General features: G+C 38.0%; 1 protein-coding gene across 2 annotated transcripts in view; it reads left to right on the plus strand.

Annotated features, from left to right (window-relative positions):
* The window catches only part of plxna2 (plexin A2), a 167869-nt gene that overhangs the window by 33882 nt on the left and 117546 nt on the right, over nucleotides 1-16441 (plus strand). The window lies entirely within an intron of this gene.

Below are 16441 nucleotides of genomic sequence, written 5' to 3' on the forward strand. Positions count from 1 at the left end.
GCACTGCTCTGAACTGCTCTACTGGCCTCATTTAAAAGTAGAGATGGAAAAGAGGGAACCAGAAACTTTTTGAATAAATATTTCATACTTTTTTCGTAGGATTCTTCTGGTTCTATTCACTTTCCTGACCATAATGGGCAGCTTAAAGCGACCTCAGGGGTTCCTGTCTGCCTCCCTAGTCTATTAATTTTAATAGAATGTCTTCTCAGCCAAACCCATGGAAAGGATGTTAGACAGAAGAGCCAGACACTCTTAGGGTTATCATATGCATAATTATAATCTCTTTCATATAAAGGGCATAACATGTGAAAATGTGGTGTTAAATGCACCTTTTTGGTTGGTAATGGCAGCAGTAGACAAGAAACCATTACTCTACTTCTATTATTTATATTATTATAGTATTTATTCATATTTTGAATTATCTTTATATATTTTTTTATATTTACATTTAAATTTTAGTTACTTGTAAGTTTTGACTTTTTAATTTTTTTTATATTTCTTAAAATCTTTATATTTATTTCAGTTTTAGTTTTAGTAATTTTAGTACTTAAACTTTTATTTTATTTTATTTATTTATTTATTTTGCCAAAGCAACACTTCACTTCTATAAAATAATAATAATAATAATAATAATAATAATAATAATAATAATAATAATAATAATTCAGCTTTATTTTAATTACTGATACGGATTTGCAAAATATTTTGGTTAATCTAATAAGTGTTTTGAGTGAGTAATAAGAAAGCCTGTATTTTGATTTCATGTTGACTCTGCAGATCTGTTTGTGTGGTTCAAAATGTTTGCCCTTTGTTGAGCATCCAGTTCATTAAGTGTTGACATGTTAGCATGTGGCTAATGGAACTGCTGTGGTTAGTAGCAAGACAAGACTACTTGCAATAGGCAATTATGAAAATGACAAGGGGTCCATCAACTGCCTTTGGGACTCCCTTTTCGGGCACGAGAGCGTTGAGTGACAGTCCAGGCCCTGTTAGACGAGTAGAAACAGGCATGTCCTCACCCCACAGCAGCTGCAGGAGACGCCAAAGAGATGAAGACAGAGAGAGACCTGCTCTACAAACATTGGTTTTGTCCCTGGTTCCCACCTGCCCCCCTACAAACACACACAAATAACAGCTGCCTTCCCAGACGCAAGGGAGAACGGACAATGTCAAAGTGTCAAACCGAGTGTTTGTTTCATGCTGGTAGCACGGCAGAGTCCAAATTGTGTTTTGTGCCTTGATTAATTCATTTAATTGAATCAGCACTGCAATCAGGAAGTGGCATCGGAGGCATTCGCTCTCTCTGTAATCCTCTTGTTTTAGTGGCTTATTAATTCATGTTATTTTTTTCTCCTCGCGGTTGGTGAAATTAAATTAGGCCAACAGCGCTCTGCTCTTAGAAGTGCTGCCGTGGCATGTTTTTCTAGCCTCAAGCTTGCTGGGATTCTCATATCGCCGCCCTAGTGGGCAGAAGGGAGAATGAAACATACAGAAATGGTGGAATTGAGTGTCTTGTGATAGTCCCTGCAAACCCCTAAGAATTGAGTCACATCTGCATAAGGCGTAACAGTGTCGAGGAAGAGGATGAGATGGCCTTATGAGAGCTTGTGTGTTTTGGAAAGGTTAGGGAGCTATCACAGGCCCAAAAAGTGTATCTCTTGGAGAATACACAGACGAGCCTTGAGAGCTCAGGATGCTGGGATTTGTGAAATACTTTGTTTTGTGTCCATGAGCCTTTTCCCCTGCTGTGCAACTCAGCATATCTGGCTTTTGTGTTCCAGCTAGGGCTGGAAAGTCATTTGGATATTTATTGAACGTTCACCATATGTTCTCTATGAGTTTGTTGGTGATATAAAATTTAACAGCATCATGGATATTGCAGTGATTTTTATTTGGCCACAAAGTTTCCTAAGGACCATGCAGTTTTGTTTTGAAATGTTTGAAAATATGTTTTAATTCACTGATTTCTGAAGCAAAACTGGCACTGGAGCTTGATAGTTCCATTAATTTCAATGAATCAACTGTCCATTTAATCAAACAAACCACTCATTCAATCGATTGCTTGTGTCTCCTTCTGGCATTTTTTACATATTATATGTCATTCAAATACTTATGTAGGTAAATATGAATCTAATATAATTAACTTTTATTACTATGTATTATACTGGTGCATATAAAATGTTTAAACATTTAATAATATATAATAAATAAGCAATTTATTTAAATATAACACATTTAAAAGCACCTTTTTTATCTAAAAAATATAATTTTATCATTAAGTATAAAAAAATAATGTGGAAAAATATTTTTTTTTTTAACCCGATTTTTTTATGTATTATGTATTTTTATGTCTACTTGCAAGAAGAGGTTGATGGAACGAGAGAAAGAGGGAGAAAGTGTAGCACAGCAGCAGTGAAAGAAGGGAAGAGACTGATGAAATGTGAAATTTAGCTCAGCTAAAGAAACCGGGCTTGTACTGCTGCCTGTAATTGGATTGGCTCCTTTCCCAAAGAGCAAACCCACCACTCTCTGTTGCCACTTTCTCTTTTTCTCTCCCTCCCTCTTGCTCGCTCTCACACACATACACCAATTCCCCATTCAATCGACACGGTTCCCTGCAGTACCCTCACTCGCTCCAAGCAGAAGTTCCATGCTGGTTCTCTCTCTCTCTCTCTCTCTGTATACTGTATGTATATCCTGGTAAAGCAGATACTGATGACTCTTGCAGCATTGGCTCTTGTAGCTGGACACACACGTTGCTGAAAAAGCCCTTTGAATGAATTAATGAAAGCAGACCCAGGGTGCTATTGTCCACATTCCACCAGGCTGCTGCACGTTAAACAGTTCCAACATTAGTCATTCCAACAAGCAGTCACACTACTTTTCTGTAGCTGTTTTAGGGTGAATGAAATATTGGAGCGTGTTGAATATAAGCAACATTAACAGCCATCCACTGGGCTCTGAGATTGATTAATAGCACGCAAGATTCTGAAAACTCCATAATTAATTTGGTCAGTACAGAAAACAATCATTATTTAAACCTATTAACTGATGCATGAAAAATTATTATGGTCAGTATTGTAAATTTATACTGATTTACATTCATACTAAAGCATACTAAAAACTTTTAGTGAAATTGAGCATTAAAATGTTATAACTTAAAGTAGAAAAAGATAACTTTTTTTTTTTTTTTAATATGGGCTTTAAAGGGGTCGGCCTAAGTGGAAACCAAATGACAAAAAAAAAAAAAAATTGTCATTACCATATGATATTATATATATGTGTGTGTGTGTGTGTGTGTGTGTTTGCTTTTTTTTTTTTTTTTACCATTTTATTTTTTTGAGATATTTAATATATTATTATTATTTTATTTTTTAGATGTACATTGATATGAATATGAAAATTATTCATATATGATACCATTGCTATGCTGTTGTATCATCTAGTATTTTTCATTTTTATTTTATTTAAGCTGGACATGTATTATAGTATTTTATTATTATTTCATTTCATTTTATGATGTAGTCTCCGCTATATTATGGCGATATTACTCTCAGAAAATGTAGTAGCGTTGTGTGTTATAGGCTCTTGACCTTACCCTGGTGGCAGTGCCCTCTGAGCTGATGGGTGGCAGAGCAGCGATACCGTTCACCTCAGCAGGATTTTGGCAGATAAGGGTGGCAAGGACAGCAGAATGCAAATCAGTGGCATTCAACGTCTCATTCAGCCATTTTATCTAGAGGTCATGATAGCATTTGATTTTAGTAAGCGTGTGAACTTATATTCAGAGGGAAAACATGCACTTCTACCGATACTTAACATTTATATTCAAATTGTCTTTTTTGTAAGCAGAACAAGATCAGCCGTATTTGCTATTGAAAATATCAGCCTCTGTTAGCAGTATTGCGTCAGATTAATTATAGGGCATGAAGTTAAGTTTATTTTGTGTTTTAAGTGCAAATCTCAGGGGAGAGTGCGGGCTTCCTGAGAGGAGGGGGAATACGTTAGGAGCGATCAACCCCAGAGGGTTGCTTTTCTCTTTGATATTGCTAAAGAGGAAAAGACCACATGCTAAAATTAGATCTTTAAAGTTAGCCCACTGGGAGATTAGTGCTGATTTGAGATGGTCACACAATCTGTACGACATGAATCCAATCAGAGCGCAGGCATCGTGAACTGGGAGACTGCAGGAAATGGTGTGACTCAGGTTTACTGAAATAAATAAATAAAGTCATTTGAAAAGAGCACCTGAACTAATTATACGCACACCCGTTAGACAGTAGTTTGCATGACCTACATGCTATTCCGTCTGTTTCCTCCAATATTTGTAGATGCATTTTGTCCATAGAAATGCGTTATTCGGTGCTGTAATTTGATGTGGCCAGCTGCAGTTGTACGTGCACTGTGGGCGGACCTGAAAATTTTAATAATCGATAATAATCTATTTTATCGATTAGTTGTCGCAGTCCTACTTTTAAGGTGGCTTCCTTCTGGCAGGCATTTAAGGCCGTAATTGGACAAATGTCACATTGAACTGGTTAAGTGAGTTTCTGGGCACCCATCCCACTCTCCTCGACACTGACATCATTGCCGACATGGTGGATGTGTTGAGGACTGGAGCAGGGACGCAGCGGTGATCTGCAGCTGAATGCGGCACATGAAAGGAGCAGCAGTTTAGTGGACTGACACGCAGCTGTGTCCGCTAGCTAGCTCAACCTCCATCGCTGCTCTCTCAGAAACACCCTTACTTTGTTCCGAGCATCCCTTGTGGTCTAAGATGGTGTTTGATGTGCTGGGAAACAGCCGGGTGGTGGCTTTAGCATGTTTAGCTTTCCCAGTCTGTAGCCTCCTGATTCCACAATGTCGTCCCTTAGATTTGGTCCGTAATGAGCCGTGGCTGAAGACGTGCTTTATTGTCTCGGTTGCACAGCAGGAAAGAGTGTTGGAAATGTTCTCCAGCATGTCCGTCTCTTGAGAATACAAATAAAACCAGCACATATGCTCACTGAAATGCAACGGTATGCATTTTTAAAGATCCCATGAAATGGCTTGACACAGTTTTCTTTTCTATGCTGACATAGTTAATTTAATTGACTTTCATTGCACATCGCAGCTGGGAAGCATGACTTATTTGCTTTGAATTGTGCATATCTGTTTAACAATGATATTTGGAGGACACTAGCATATAGATTTCTCAAAACTGTTGTTCTGTGAGATTTCTCAGGCGACAACCAGTCAAGTCGGGTTCAGGTTGGTCCTACCGATTTCTTCACGCAGACCAACAGAAAGCTGCTTGGTTTGAAAGTGACTTCTGTGTGAACTGCGTTTCATACATCTCGACGCTATTGAAAATGAACCTGTTTCCCACAAAATTTGCTGAAATTTGTCAATGTGAATGTATCTTAACAAATGGACTAAAAGTCACAAAACTCATAAACATCACTTTCCTCTCTCTCCAGATGTTTGTACTGCTCTTTTCTTAGAGAGATTGGCAGAGATCATTTTTTACTTTAGCAGAAACATAATGAGTCATTTAGAAACAGGTTGTCAGCAGCAAAAACCCTTATTAGAGTTTGCCCCGCTAAGCAAAACTTGCCCAGCAGTTATGTGTTAATTTTTTTAGGTGAAGGGAGAATCCGGCACATCGGTTTTTATACTGGTGGAAGTTTCTCGACATACTGCAACACTACAACAAATTATGCTGATATGCAGCAATACAAATTGGTGTATCTGCAGTGTTGTTTGCTGAGGTTATACTTTTCTTTTAATTACTTAAATTGAGTGCTTTTTGTAAAAGCCAAGCTTTTTCTTGTTTTAATTCCATTTTAAGTGTGGTCTGATATTATCATTGCATTTGTTTAAATGTTCCTCTTGGTTTCAGTGTTGTAAGGAAGCTTCAATTATATTGAACACAAATTAGCAAAACAATAGAACATGCGTTTCAATCATCATAACAATTTCTCCCTCCGCCTTTAATTTCATGTTGAATTAGCATCAGTCTGCCTGTAAACTGAATGCTTTATCTTTTTCCATCTGTCTCACTTTCACTGTACATTTTCCACATCATACAGTTGATGTCCGATGACTTTGAAAAGTTTTTTTTTTCATATATTATGAAAATTAAAATTTAAAATGTGTGTGTGTATATATTATTTTATTAATATATGTGTATATATGTCATATATCAAGACTCTGTTCTGCAGCCTGTTTGTGAAAAGGGGCTGTTACATCAAATTTTTAACATGTACGGTCTGAGTACAAGTGTACTATTTTCAGACATTTTGTAGTCTTAAAAGCAGTTTTACCAGCAGATGCTTCCTGATAGCGTGATCAGGTGATTACAGTAATCATTATTGTCTGCTGTGATTGCAGATGGTATTGCACCCTCAGTGCCACCTTGCTGGCTCTCAGCGAGATTGCGAGCAATCTTCCTAATCATGTTACTGTACACTGGGCAATTCAACTTCAATTTGCCTCCTACCAATAGTGGGAGACTCTGATTGGCTGTTGAAATTAGGAGCTGCGAGAGTACATATTGAAGATTGACTTGCTCTGATTTTCCAATGGGAGCTTGTTCTTGATCAGGCAAGGAAGAGCCCAGTTCTTCAAGTTGATGAAACCCTTTTATAGGCAGCCAAGGTTGGTGTTTCAAATATTGCAGTAGTATCATAATGTTGAAATTCTGTTAAACAGGGATTTATAGTCTCAAATCATAAAAGCGATGTTTGATATACTGTATGTGAGTTTGGTTAGCAGTGCTTTTTGACCATCTTTAGACTGGTGGTCGAACGATTTATCATTATAAGTTCGTCTACTTGGCCCATGTGTTATATCGGCTATCGCACCAAGATATCAGCATCGGCTGTCAAAAAACATAGATCGGTCGACCACTACTTTAGACCCATTTTTGGTGCCTTGATCCCAGGTTGACCCATTCAACTAAAAGAGCAAGTGACTTCATTCTGCTATTCAGACCAAGCCTCACGGTTTTTTTAGGAGGGATCTCAAGCGTTCCTGGGCTGGCTCAGGACTGAAGCATGGCTAAAGAGCCAAAGGCTGAGAGATAGAGGGACCCTGCTGTTCCTTTTACTAATCAAACACATACACACACACACACATATACACTTCTGCCCCCAGACCTCTTCCACTTATCTTCTTGGCACGGCCTTCAGTCGGCCTTCTGTCTGCGTACAGTCATGTGTCCGAGCCTTATGTGTGTGAGAGCTGAGTACTGGCCAGCTGTCTTCCTTTTGCTTTTCTTGCCGCTGTGAGCTCAGTGCTTCGTCGTCTCTCTTTTCTGTGTCTCTGTATTTTTGTCTCTCTCACACTGTCTGTCTTTCTAGCTAGTCCATTACATTACCATTAGACAGCCCACCCTGCAGTGATCTCATTACTGACACACACACACACACACACTTACTTGCACTCTCTCGTTGACTCTCATTTTCTTCCTAGCTGTCTTTCGTTTCTCTCCCTCGCTCTTTTTTCTTTCATGAGATTCTGTTTTTTTTTCTTTCTGTGAATTATCGCTCTTTTGTAGTCGGTATGTTCTTTGTTTTTCCATTCTCTTTTTGCCACTTTATTTTCAAACCTTGTTTTTTTTGTGCTTTGTGCTGTTAAAAAGGCATGGAAACTCTCCTAAAGTAATATTTTTCTCAAAGATTAAACGCCGTCATCATTTGCTCAGCCTCATGTTTTATAAAAACCCTTATAAATGTCTTTTGTTCGTGGAACTTAAATGGAGAATTTTAAAGAATTGTACCTGTAGCTTTTTCCATTGAATTACAATAAATGAAGGCTTCCAAGCTGAGAAAAGGACATAAAAGTATGCTAAAAGTAGTCATTTTAAAGTTTTGTATGAGAAACCGATGATGTTTTTTAAAGTGATGTGACGTGAGGCGACCCATACTTGGAATTTGTGATCTGCACTTAAACCATTCAACACACACCGTGAACACACACCCGGAGCAGTGGACATGCATATTGGGGCAGTTGGGGGTTTGGTGCCTTGCTTAAGGGTCTTACCTCAGTCGTTGTATTGAGGTTGGAAGAGAGCACTGTTCATTCACTCCCGAAACCTACAATTCCTTCTGCACCTGAGATTCGAACCTGCAACCTGCAGGTTACAAGTCTGACTTTCTAACCATTTGGCCACAACTGCCCCACATCTGCTGAAAATCTTGACTGATGTGTTTGTAATAGAAGTGGCAATGTCCAGTTTTTAAATTCATCTTTATTTCTCTCTCTTTTTTTATTAAATCTTTTCAATTAACCAGTTGATCCAGATCACCAAACCAGTTTGAATGATTTGTTCATGAATCAATCTCATTTGATTCTTTAGCTGAACTCACTTAACTCAATGGAGGAAGATAACTTTTAGTGAATAATGAATGGACCACTTTATGATCCATTTGTGTCCTTTTTAAACTTGAATGCTTCAGTCACCATTCAGGGTAATTGCAAGACTCACCACCACATTCTGCAAAATCCTTATTTTGTGTTTTCATGGAAGTTATATGTAACTATGCTCTTCTGAACATAGCCATTGTCTTGTTTTGCAGACTGAATGCATTCAGATCATGAAAGTTGATTAGATAGTTGATGCTAATGTGCCCTCTCAGGATCCCATGTTCTGCACTCTCGCTCAGCATCTGTTTATTCCTACCCTTCTACTTTATTAATCTCCTTACTATAAACTTCTACCTCTTCATTTAATATATATCGCTTTTCAGGAGAGAGGTGCATTACCCTGTTGACTGCCAGCCGTAATTGGTCTTAACATCATGAGGTTGGTGAATTAACCTTGTGATTAGTGTCAGTCCTCACCAGAGACCCACATCCACGGTTCTTGCAGTTATATTTCCCTCTTGACTAAAATCACGATACGGTCCATATTAAAAGCTCTGTTCCCTGAGACCGTCTGTAAGAGGAGGACAGTTTGATGGAATGTGTGTAGAATATAGAATATGTTTAGAATACTTTAGACTTTGCATACCAGATGCTTCATCTCCTACATAGTATAGATTTGACTTGATGCATCCCAAATCATAACATACTGACAATGAGTTAGCCAATGGTGCCTAGATTATGCCTTTTCAATGTTTTTTTTTTTTTTTTTGTGTGTGTGTGTGTGTGTGTGTGTGTGTGTGTTTGTGTGTGCATCCCTGAATGGTTTTCAAACTATTACCCACAACCCCTTTCACAACAGAATATCTGGAGAAACTCAACGCCAAGGTCTTAAGTTTGATTCCCAGTTGCTTTGAATAAAGCATGTAAATGTATGAGTTAATGTGGCAAATTGGACTTAAAATAATAGTTTTTGTTGGCGATATTATCACAGCCAGTTCCTGAAGTGGAACTAATGCCATTTCATCAAATACAGATTGCATCTGATTGCATTTGACAGCATTATGTCCTGCGGTTAACAATAGGGAAGTGATCAGCACCTCCGTTTTGGTAATCTGTCAAGTCCTGCCGTTTTCTACTACACGGTTTTCCAGTGTGTTTGTTTGAATCAATACAGAGTGTCAAAGTCACTGTAATCCAGTCTTTCTCTCTAGCACTTGAGGTCTAAATGAAATTTTGTGATCTAGAGATTTGGGTGGCGGTTTCCACTAATGTCTGACAATATAATCAGAACTGGTAAACCACATAAGAGAAGATCTACACTTCCATCTCGAAGACTTCCCACTGAAGCATTCAAAAGATTAGAGTTGTGCGGTGAACTCATTGCTAACAGATGTCCCTGTGGTACCTCGTTCCAGCGTGTTTAGAAAAGCGAAACCTCTGTAATGACACAGGAACATCCATTTCATATTAGCAGGGCTGTGAGCATTAGCATAGTGTGGCTAGTCATCAGCATATCGATATTCAACCAGAGTGCCCGGCTCATATAATCACTGCGCGGAAAGCATTTGAAATTCATAGAAATTCCTGCCAATCGTGTTGGTCTTATTGATCCACTACTGCAGAAATGAAACAAAGTCCCATAAGCTCCTTTCATAAAATTATATCCCACTTTTATTATGGAAGGGTATGAGGCCATGAACATTGCGAGGGCACAGGAATAGATAATGTGATCGAGAGAAAGAGAGATAGAGTAAAAGCATTTATTTGGCCGTGGTTCCACAAATAGATTTGTTCTGTCCGTCAAAGTGGACAACTGGCCCGTTGCCAGGCCATATCGATTTACTTTACAAAGCATTTGAATGGGCCAGATATCTGTGATTACCCAATTCATTAGTGTAGTCTCTTAGAGCGGAGGGGAAATTAGATAAAAGCTAAGCCTAGAGATGGGAAAACCTCAAATTGTCCTGCATGTGCATGGCTGGAGAGGTGGAGTGCACTTTAAACCAATTAAAACCTGCTTGGCTTTCACTACAGCAAACACTGCTGTGAGCCATGGACCATAGTTGTAGTCTGACCACCCATTATGTTGTTAAAAAATGGGGCAATTCATTTAGGAATAACTGTTGTTAAAAGGATAGTACAAATTCTGTCATTATTTACTCAATCTCATGTCTGTCTAAACCCTAAATCAAGATGTTATGTATAATGTGCTGGCTTCTGACTTACCATGCAATGAAAGTGTATGGCAACAAAAATGGACAATAGGCACCATAAAATTAGTCTGTGTGGCTCTTCTGAAGCCATCTGATAGCTTTGTGTGAGGAAAATATTTGAGTTGAAATAAATGTTCAGAGAAAATGTTTTTGGATCACTTTGGAGAGGGTTTTTTGCTATATGTGTGTGTGCTCGAGCTGCACAATAAGAAATGTTGCTTGTGGGTGAAAGGTTTCCTTTGCAGATTTCGCATCGGGTTCAAGTTGATCATGCAGAGTTGACCATGTATGTGTGGTTTGAAAGAGATTCCTGTATGAGTTACGCAATTGGCAATTGAAGATTTTGCAGAAATTTTGCTTCATTGTGACTGTCGAATCACCAATTATGACACGTTTGAATGTGTATAAATATTTACAATTGATTTAAAGAGACATGCTTCCCTTGAGTGGAAAAGCTGTGATTTGTTAACGCTGTTGCCTCTCTGAAGAGCTGGCTTTATTAGCTCTCTGACTGAAAGCCTGAATGATTTTTTTTTTTTTTTTATCACACATTGTTTGTGCTTGTGAGAGCATTTTCCTCCTTTTCTTTCCCTGTCACTTTAAATAACACCTTCAAAAAAAGAAATGTTTTATGTGGTGTTTTTTTTTTTTCTTTTTTGCTGCTATCAGAGTGTTATTGGTAATTTCCTGTCTTCTGTTGGCCTGTCCACCTCTTTCTCTGTCTTTATCACCTAAGAGACAGCATTCAGACGCCATCATCTCTAATGAATCCTGATACTTATCTAATAGCATGCGATAATGTCTCAAACGTCAGGTAATAATGTCTCCTTCACTAAGTCATTACCGGGCCTTCACCCCTTTTCCGCATCCACCTTTCATCCCGTCTTGGCATAGAGCGCAGACACCCCCCTCCCCATCCTCCTCTTCAGCCGGCTGGCTCGTGGCAGACTTTGCTGTGACGTCACACTTTCATCCGCCTAATGTGAACTGACAGCCTCACCTCGTTCATGCATCCCAAATGCACTTCCAGTCATTTAGACTAGCAGAAAAAAGGAAATGCTTACTTGCCTGCAAACTTCTTAATAATGCTTTGCTTCGCAACTTAAGAAGTTCTGTTTTATTTACTCAGGGATACATAGGATCTTGAAGTCAACGTGGAAACTTGAGAATTGATATTGTTTGCTTTCCTAATACACATTTCTGGTCTGATTGTACATGACTCATGTAATCACATGTTGTAAGAAATAAAAAAATAACACACTACAATATTAAATTCATGCATTATATATCACCAGCAATACTTTTACAGCATTTATTTGCTTTCATTAAGGTTAAGATCGATATCGGAATTATATCATATTGACCGAAATTGAGAAATATATTGTGATATAAATTTTTGACATATCGTCCAGCCCTATGTTTAACCAAAGTTCTATTTTTATTAAGATTAGCTGTTATTAATAAAAATAATGTTAATAAATGGACATGTATTTATTTTAGTTTTAACTAAAATTCTAAGTAGTAATAGTAACTAACTAGCTTAACATTAATTAAATGGTATGCATTAAGATTTTTTTGAATTTCTATTTCTATTAATAATTACTGTAATCCATAATTTTTGTAAATAAACATTTGTTTTTTGTTTATAATTGCCTCACGTTTTTATTTACTTATTGATGTATTTATTTTCTTATTCATATCTGGTTGCTTATGTAACATATTGAACCTTACTGTAAAAGTGGCTTGAATTGTGAGTGTGGGTTATAATACAAGAAGTGGCATGTGAGGTGAATGTCCTGTCCCAGCGCAAGGCTTGGTGGTTTTGGGTATGTTCTCTACACTAACAGGGCTAACATTGCTGGAACTGATGTCATCCATTAAGCGATAATCACCTCCGGTCTAACCCCATCACAGCGCTTTCTAAAGAGGCCATACAAGGGCAGCCATGCGGTCACAGTCGAGCATTGACTGTTTGTATTCAAAACATAAGCAGATGATATGATAATTGTGATTGGTGCTCAGAGTCCTGTGGGTTTAAAAATGAGCCTTTTACTCTTAGTAAAGTACAGTTGTACAGTGATGGTGTCAGATGTTTATATCATGGTACTTTTAAAGTGCCCCTATTATGCCATTTAGAAAACTCCCTTTTCATGCAGTGTGTAATGTAGCTGTATGTGAATGGAAAGTTGCATAGTTGTAAAATTGAAAGTGCACTATAAATAAAGTTATTGTCTCCCATAAGAAAGAATAAACTCTGAACGGCCGAAACAAATTGTCAGTAATTGGTTAAAACAAAGCTGTACAACTCTCTTTTTTTTGTGTTCCCGTAATTTTGTTGATGACTGCTTCTATAATCTCTGGGAGTTCAATGTGGGAATCACAAGACACTTGCTCTTGAAAGATAGCTCAGTTCTTAGTTTCTTTGGACGAGCTGGCTGCACTGAATCACAAATTCTGTAAGCCGTAGACCAATCACAACAGACTGAGCCATCTGACCAATCAGAGCAGAGTAAGCTCACAGAAAGGAGGGGTTTCGAGAGAATGAATCTAAGAACTGCTTCAAACGAATCGCTGAAAAATAGTATTAAATGCATATTTAGAGTAAACTAAATACTTTTTTGAATTGCATTCATGTAAAGTTATTGTAGGAGATTCCCAAAACAATATTAGGAACCTTAAAAATTGCATAATGGGGCACTTTACTATATGCTGTAATATGAAATTTGTAGCATGAAAAGTAATTTTAAAGTATACCATGGTACTACAGTGTTTCCATGTCTGAAAGCAAAGTATCACCGCACCAAAAACATGATAACACCTTTGTATTTTTGTGTAAGTGTATTGTTGGATTGGTGTTGTTGGTGTGTTTGGCACACACAGTTTGGCTCGGCTCAAAGCAACTGCTGATCCGGCAGGGGGTCCAGACCCACGGGCTGTGTTTGTGTTTTTGTGTGTGTGTGTTGGGGGGTGTAGTGTGTGTAGATTTGGACACTGACCCGTAGTTTGTTTTTCTGTCGCCCTCATGGAGAGCTAGTAAACAGCTGGCCCTCAGGCTGAGTAAACCCAGAGAACGCTCCATCATCAGCTCAGTCGCTGTCTATACGCTCCCTGGGCATCAATGAAGCCTTACTGGCCCCAATATCTCCCTTATCTTCTGTGAAGGCTTTTAGAGATTTTTTCCCTTTGCAATTTCCCCCACAGTGCCAATTAAGATGGAACACAATTCAGCTACACTCAAGCCACTTTCATTATGCAGTTGCATCAAATCAGCACTGTGTAAATTGTCTAACTAGCGGCAGAAACCGTCCCGTCCTCTTCTCCCCTGCAGGCATGGGGTGTTTTGACGACGAGTGTGAGAGCTGAAAGGTGTGCGGTGGATCGGGTGACAGTCTTGGCTTCCTGGGTTGCCCCCGTGTAATGAGATCTGTCTGATGTTTGGGCTACTCTCTCTCTAGAGAGCTGTCTGCTTTAGACAGGGTCACACTGAGCGGCGTGACAGAGATGAGATTAACTGTGTTGCACACGATCAGGTTTCAAGCACTCAAATGCTGACTTTCTGTTTCTTTCTTTTTTGCCTTCTCTTTCTCTCTTTGTGTTGGCTATCCGATGATGATTAAGGGCGCTTTGTACATAAGCTGTTGAGACTTCCCATATCATGATTTTATGTAATTACCATAATTCTTAAGATAATTTTACTCCACCTGTGGTGCAAGACAAGAGATGGATGGATTTAATATATGTTATTTTTGGGCCAAACAATGGGAAACACTGTATTAAAATATATTATTTAAATAAATACATTCTGTATAAATAAATGTATTTATTTATTTAGGATTCGTACATCTATTCTTGGTTTATTTAGTTAGTAATATTTTTTATTGTTATTTATTTTTGTTATTTATAATTGTTTATTTATTAAATATAATATTGTGTATATTACTGTGGGCCAAACATATGAAGAAAATAACTAGCTAAGTAGTATCATAAACTATATTATGATATACATGTATAATCCAAATCTAAAAGTACTAATCCTGAATAGAAAAATCTAAATATATAAATGCAATTCAGCACTATGCATATATGTTTAGTTGTATGTCTCTATGTATATTTATATTTCTCAGACATAGTGGTATTTTAATAGATAGAAAAATACTGAAAAAATATATACAGTATATATATAAAATAAATCTGTTTTGTTATTTTGTATCTTTATTAAAGCTTATGGAAAGTTTTTAGAGGACAGTCTGTTGGCCGTGCACAGTTATTGTATAATCAAGGCCATGGAAGAGGACAAAGCCCAACAATTTCGTCTTAAAGAAAAAAAATAAAGACTGCTGGGATCATGTAACCGACAATGGCAGCCGGGAAAGCAACATGGCTTCAGCTGTAGAGCGCTTACGCTGCCTGCTATTGTTGCCTTGTGAGATGTAGAGGAAATTGTTTCTCCTTTCAGACCACAATGACTTCCCCCATGAAAGAATCATCATCGACTGTCAAGAGGAGGAAAACAATATATTTACTCTGCAGGCATCTGTTGTCTGTCTCTCTTCTGTATTTCCAGCATCCTCTTTGTACTCGGCTTTAGAAGGGATTTGGATTTTGCATCAGTACCACATCTGATATCAGATTTAAAGTAGACCGTGTGGGTTTGAACTGAAGAATTTAGTCATTTTCTCTGCTCCATGCCAATGCATATTCTCTCGTTCTTTCTCTTTTTCTTGAGCTCTTTTGCTCTTTTTACCCTGAAATGGGCCTCACGAGATCATTATAGGATGTGTTTGTAAATATTTCGACTCTCCTCTTGTTCATCATGTTCCACACAAGCTACAGAGAGTTAAACAGAAACGGCTTCACTGAATCTGAGAACAAAACAGCTGATTCGACGTATACACGCCAGCCACAAAGACCTAATAAAGAAACCATCAAATAGACAGTAAATGCAGCAGTTTTTTGTCTAACAGCTCCATTAATTTTTTAAGAGTCTTGAATAGTCTGTTTTCTATCCTCTTCCTTACTCAGTATGCTTTTTCTTGATTGTCGTTCCAAACCCATGTACACACATTTTTACAAATATCTTCATTTCTGTTTTGAAGAAGAAACTAAATCATACAGGTTTTGGATGAAATGAGGATGAGCAAATGATGACAGCATTTAAGTTTTCTAAGTGACATAACACTATAAGTCAAAAACCCTTCAGCCAACTAAGTCACATTCCTGATCCGATTGAATAGGGACTATAAGTCCCACAATGCACTTGAGCGAAAGAGACTGCATTGCCCTAACTGAATGCCACTGTATTTCTACCGAGGTTTTGGTTTTACACTATTGTGTCAGCATCTCAGACAGTGCAGAATCAGAACATTTTTGCTTTGCTCTGTGATTTATGGCGTCAGAATGCAGAACAAAATGTTTAGCTGCACCATCATGCTTTTCAACAGTCCCACAAGCCCATGTTAACTCAGTTATTTGATTGATGGCTGATGGTCTCTAAGCTGATCCGTATTTTTATTTTTATTTTTTTCGCACATGGGATGGCACATGTACATCTGTCTGTCTAAGTTGCCGACTGATTTGCTTCAACTTCTGCGCTGAGAATATATGTGTATAAAAGCATAAATCTTGTTCACAAATCCCTGGTTAGGCTGCATTTGGATAAGCTGCTTGTACTGAGCTTAGCCCCTTTGATTTGTCCTGAGCTCCATCTGAAATGGAGAAAACCTTAAATAAGCCCAACTTACCAACAGGACAAATAAATGCTTTCACATTTGATTCGATTGCTGCCAAGCCTGAGTTGTGCACCTGAAAGTTGTGGTGTTGAAAGCACCATATACAGAATGGCAGTGACAAATATTACTCTCTTTTTCTCAACTTTTCGG

The sequence above is a fragment of the Carassius auratus genome, chromosome 48, assembly GCF_003368295.1.
Source record: "Carassius auratus strain Wakin chromosome 48, ASM336829v1, whole genome shotgun sequence".
Taxonomy (NCBI): domain Eukaryota; kingdom Metazoa; phylum Chordata; class Actinopteri; order Cypriniformes; family Cyprinidae; genus Carassius; species Carassius auratus.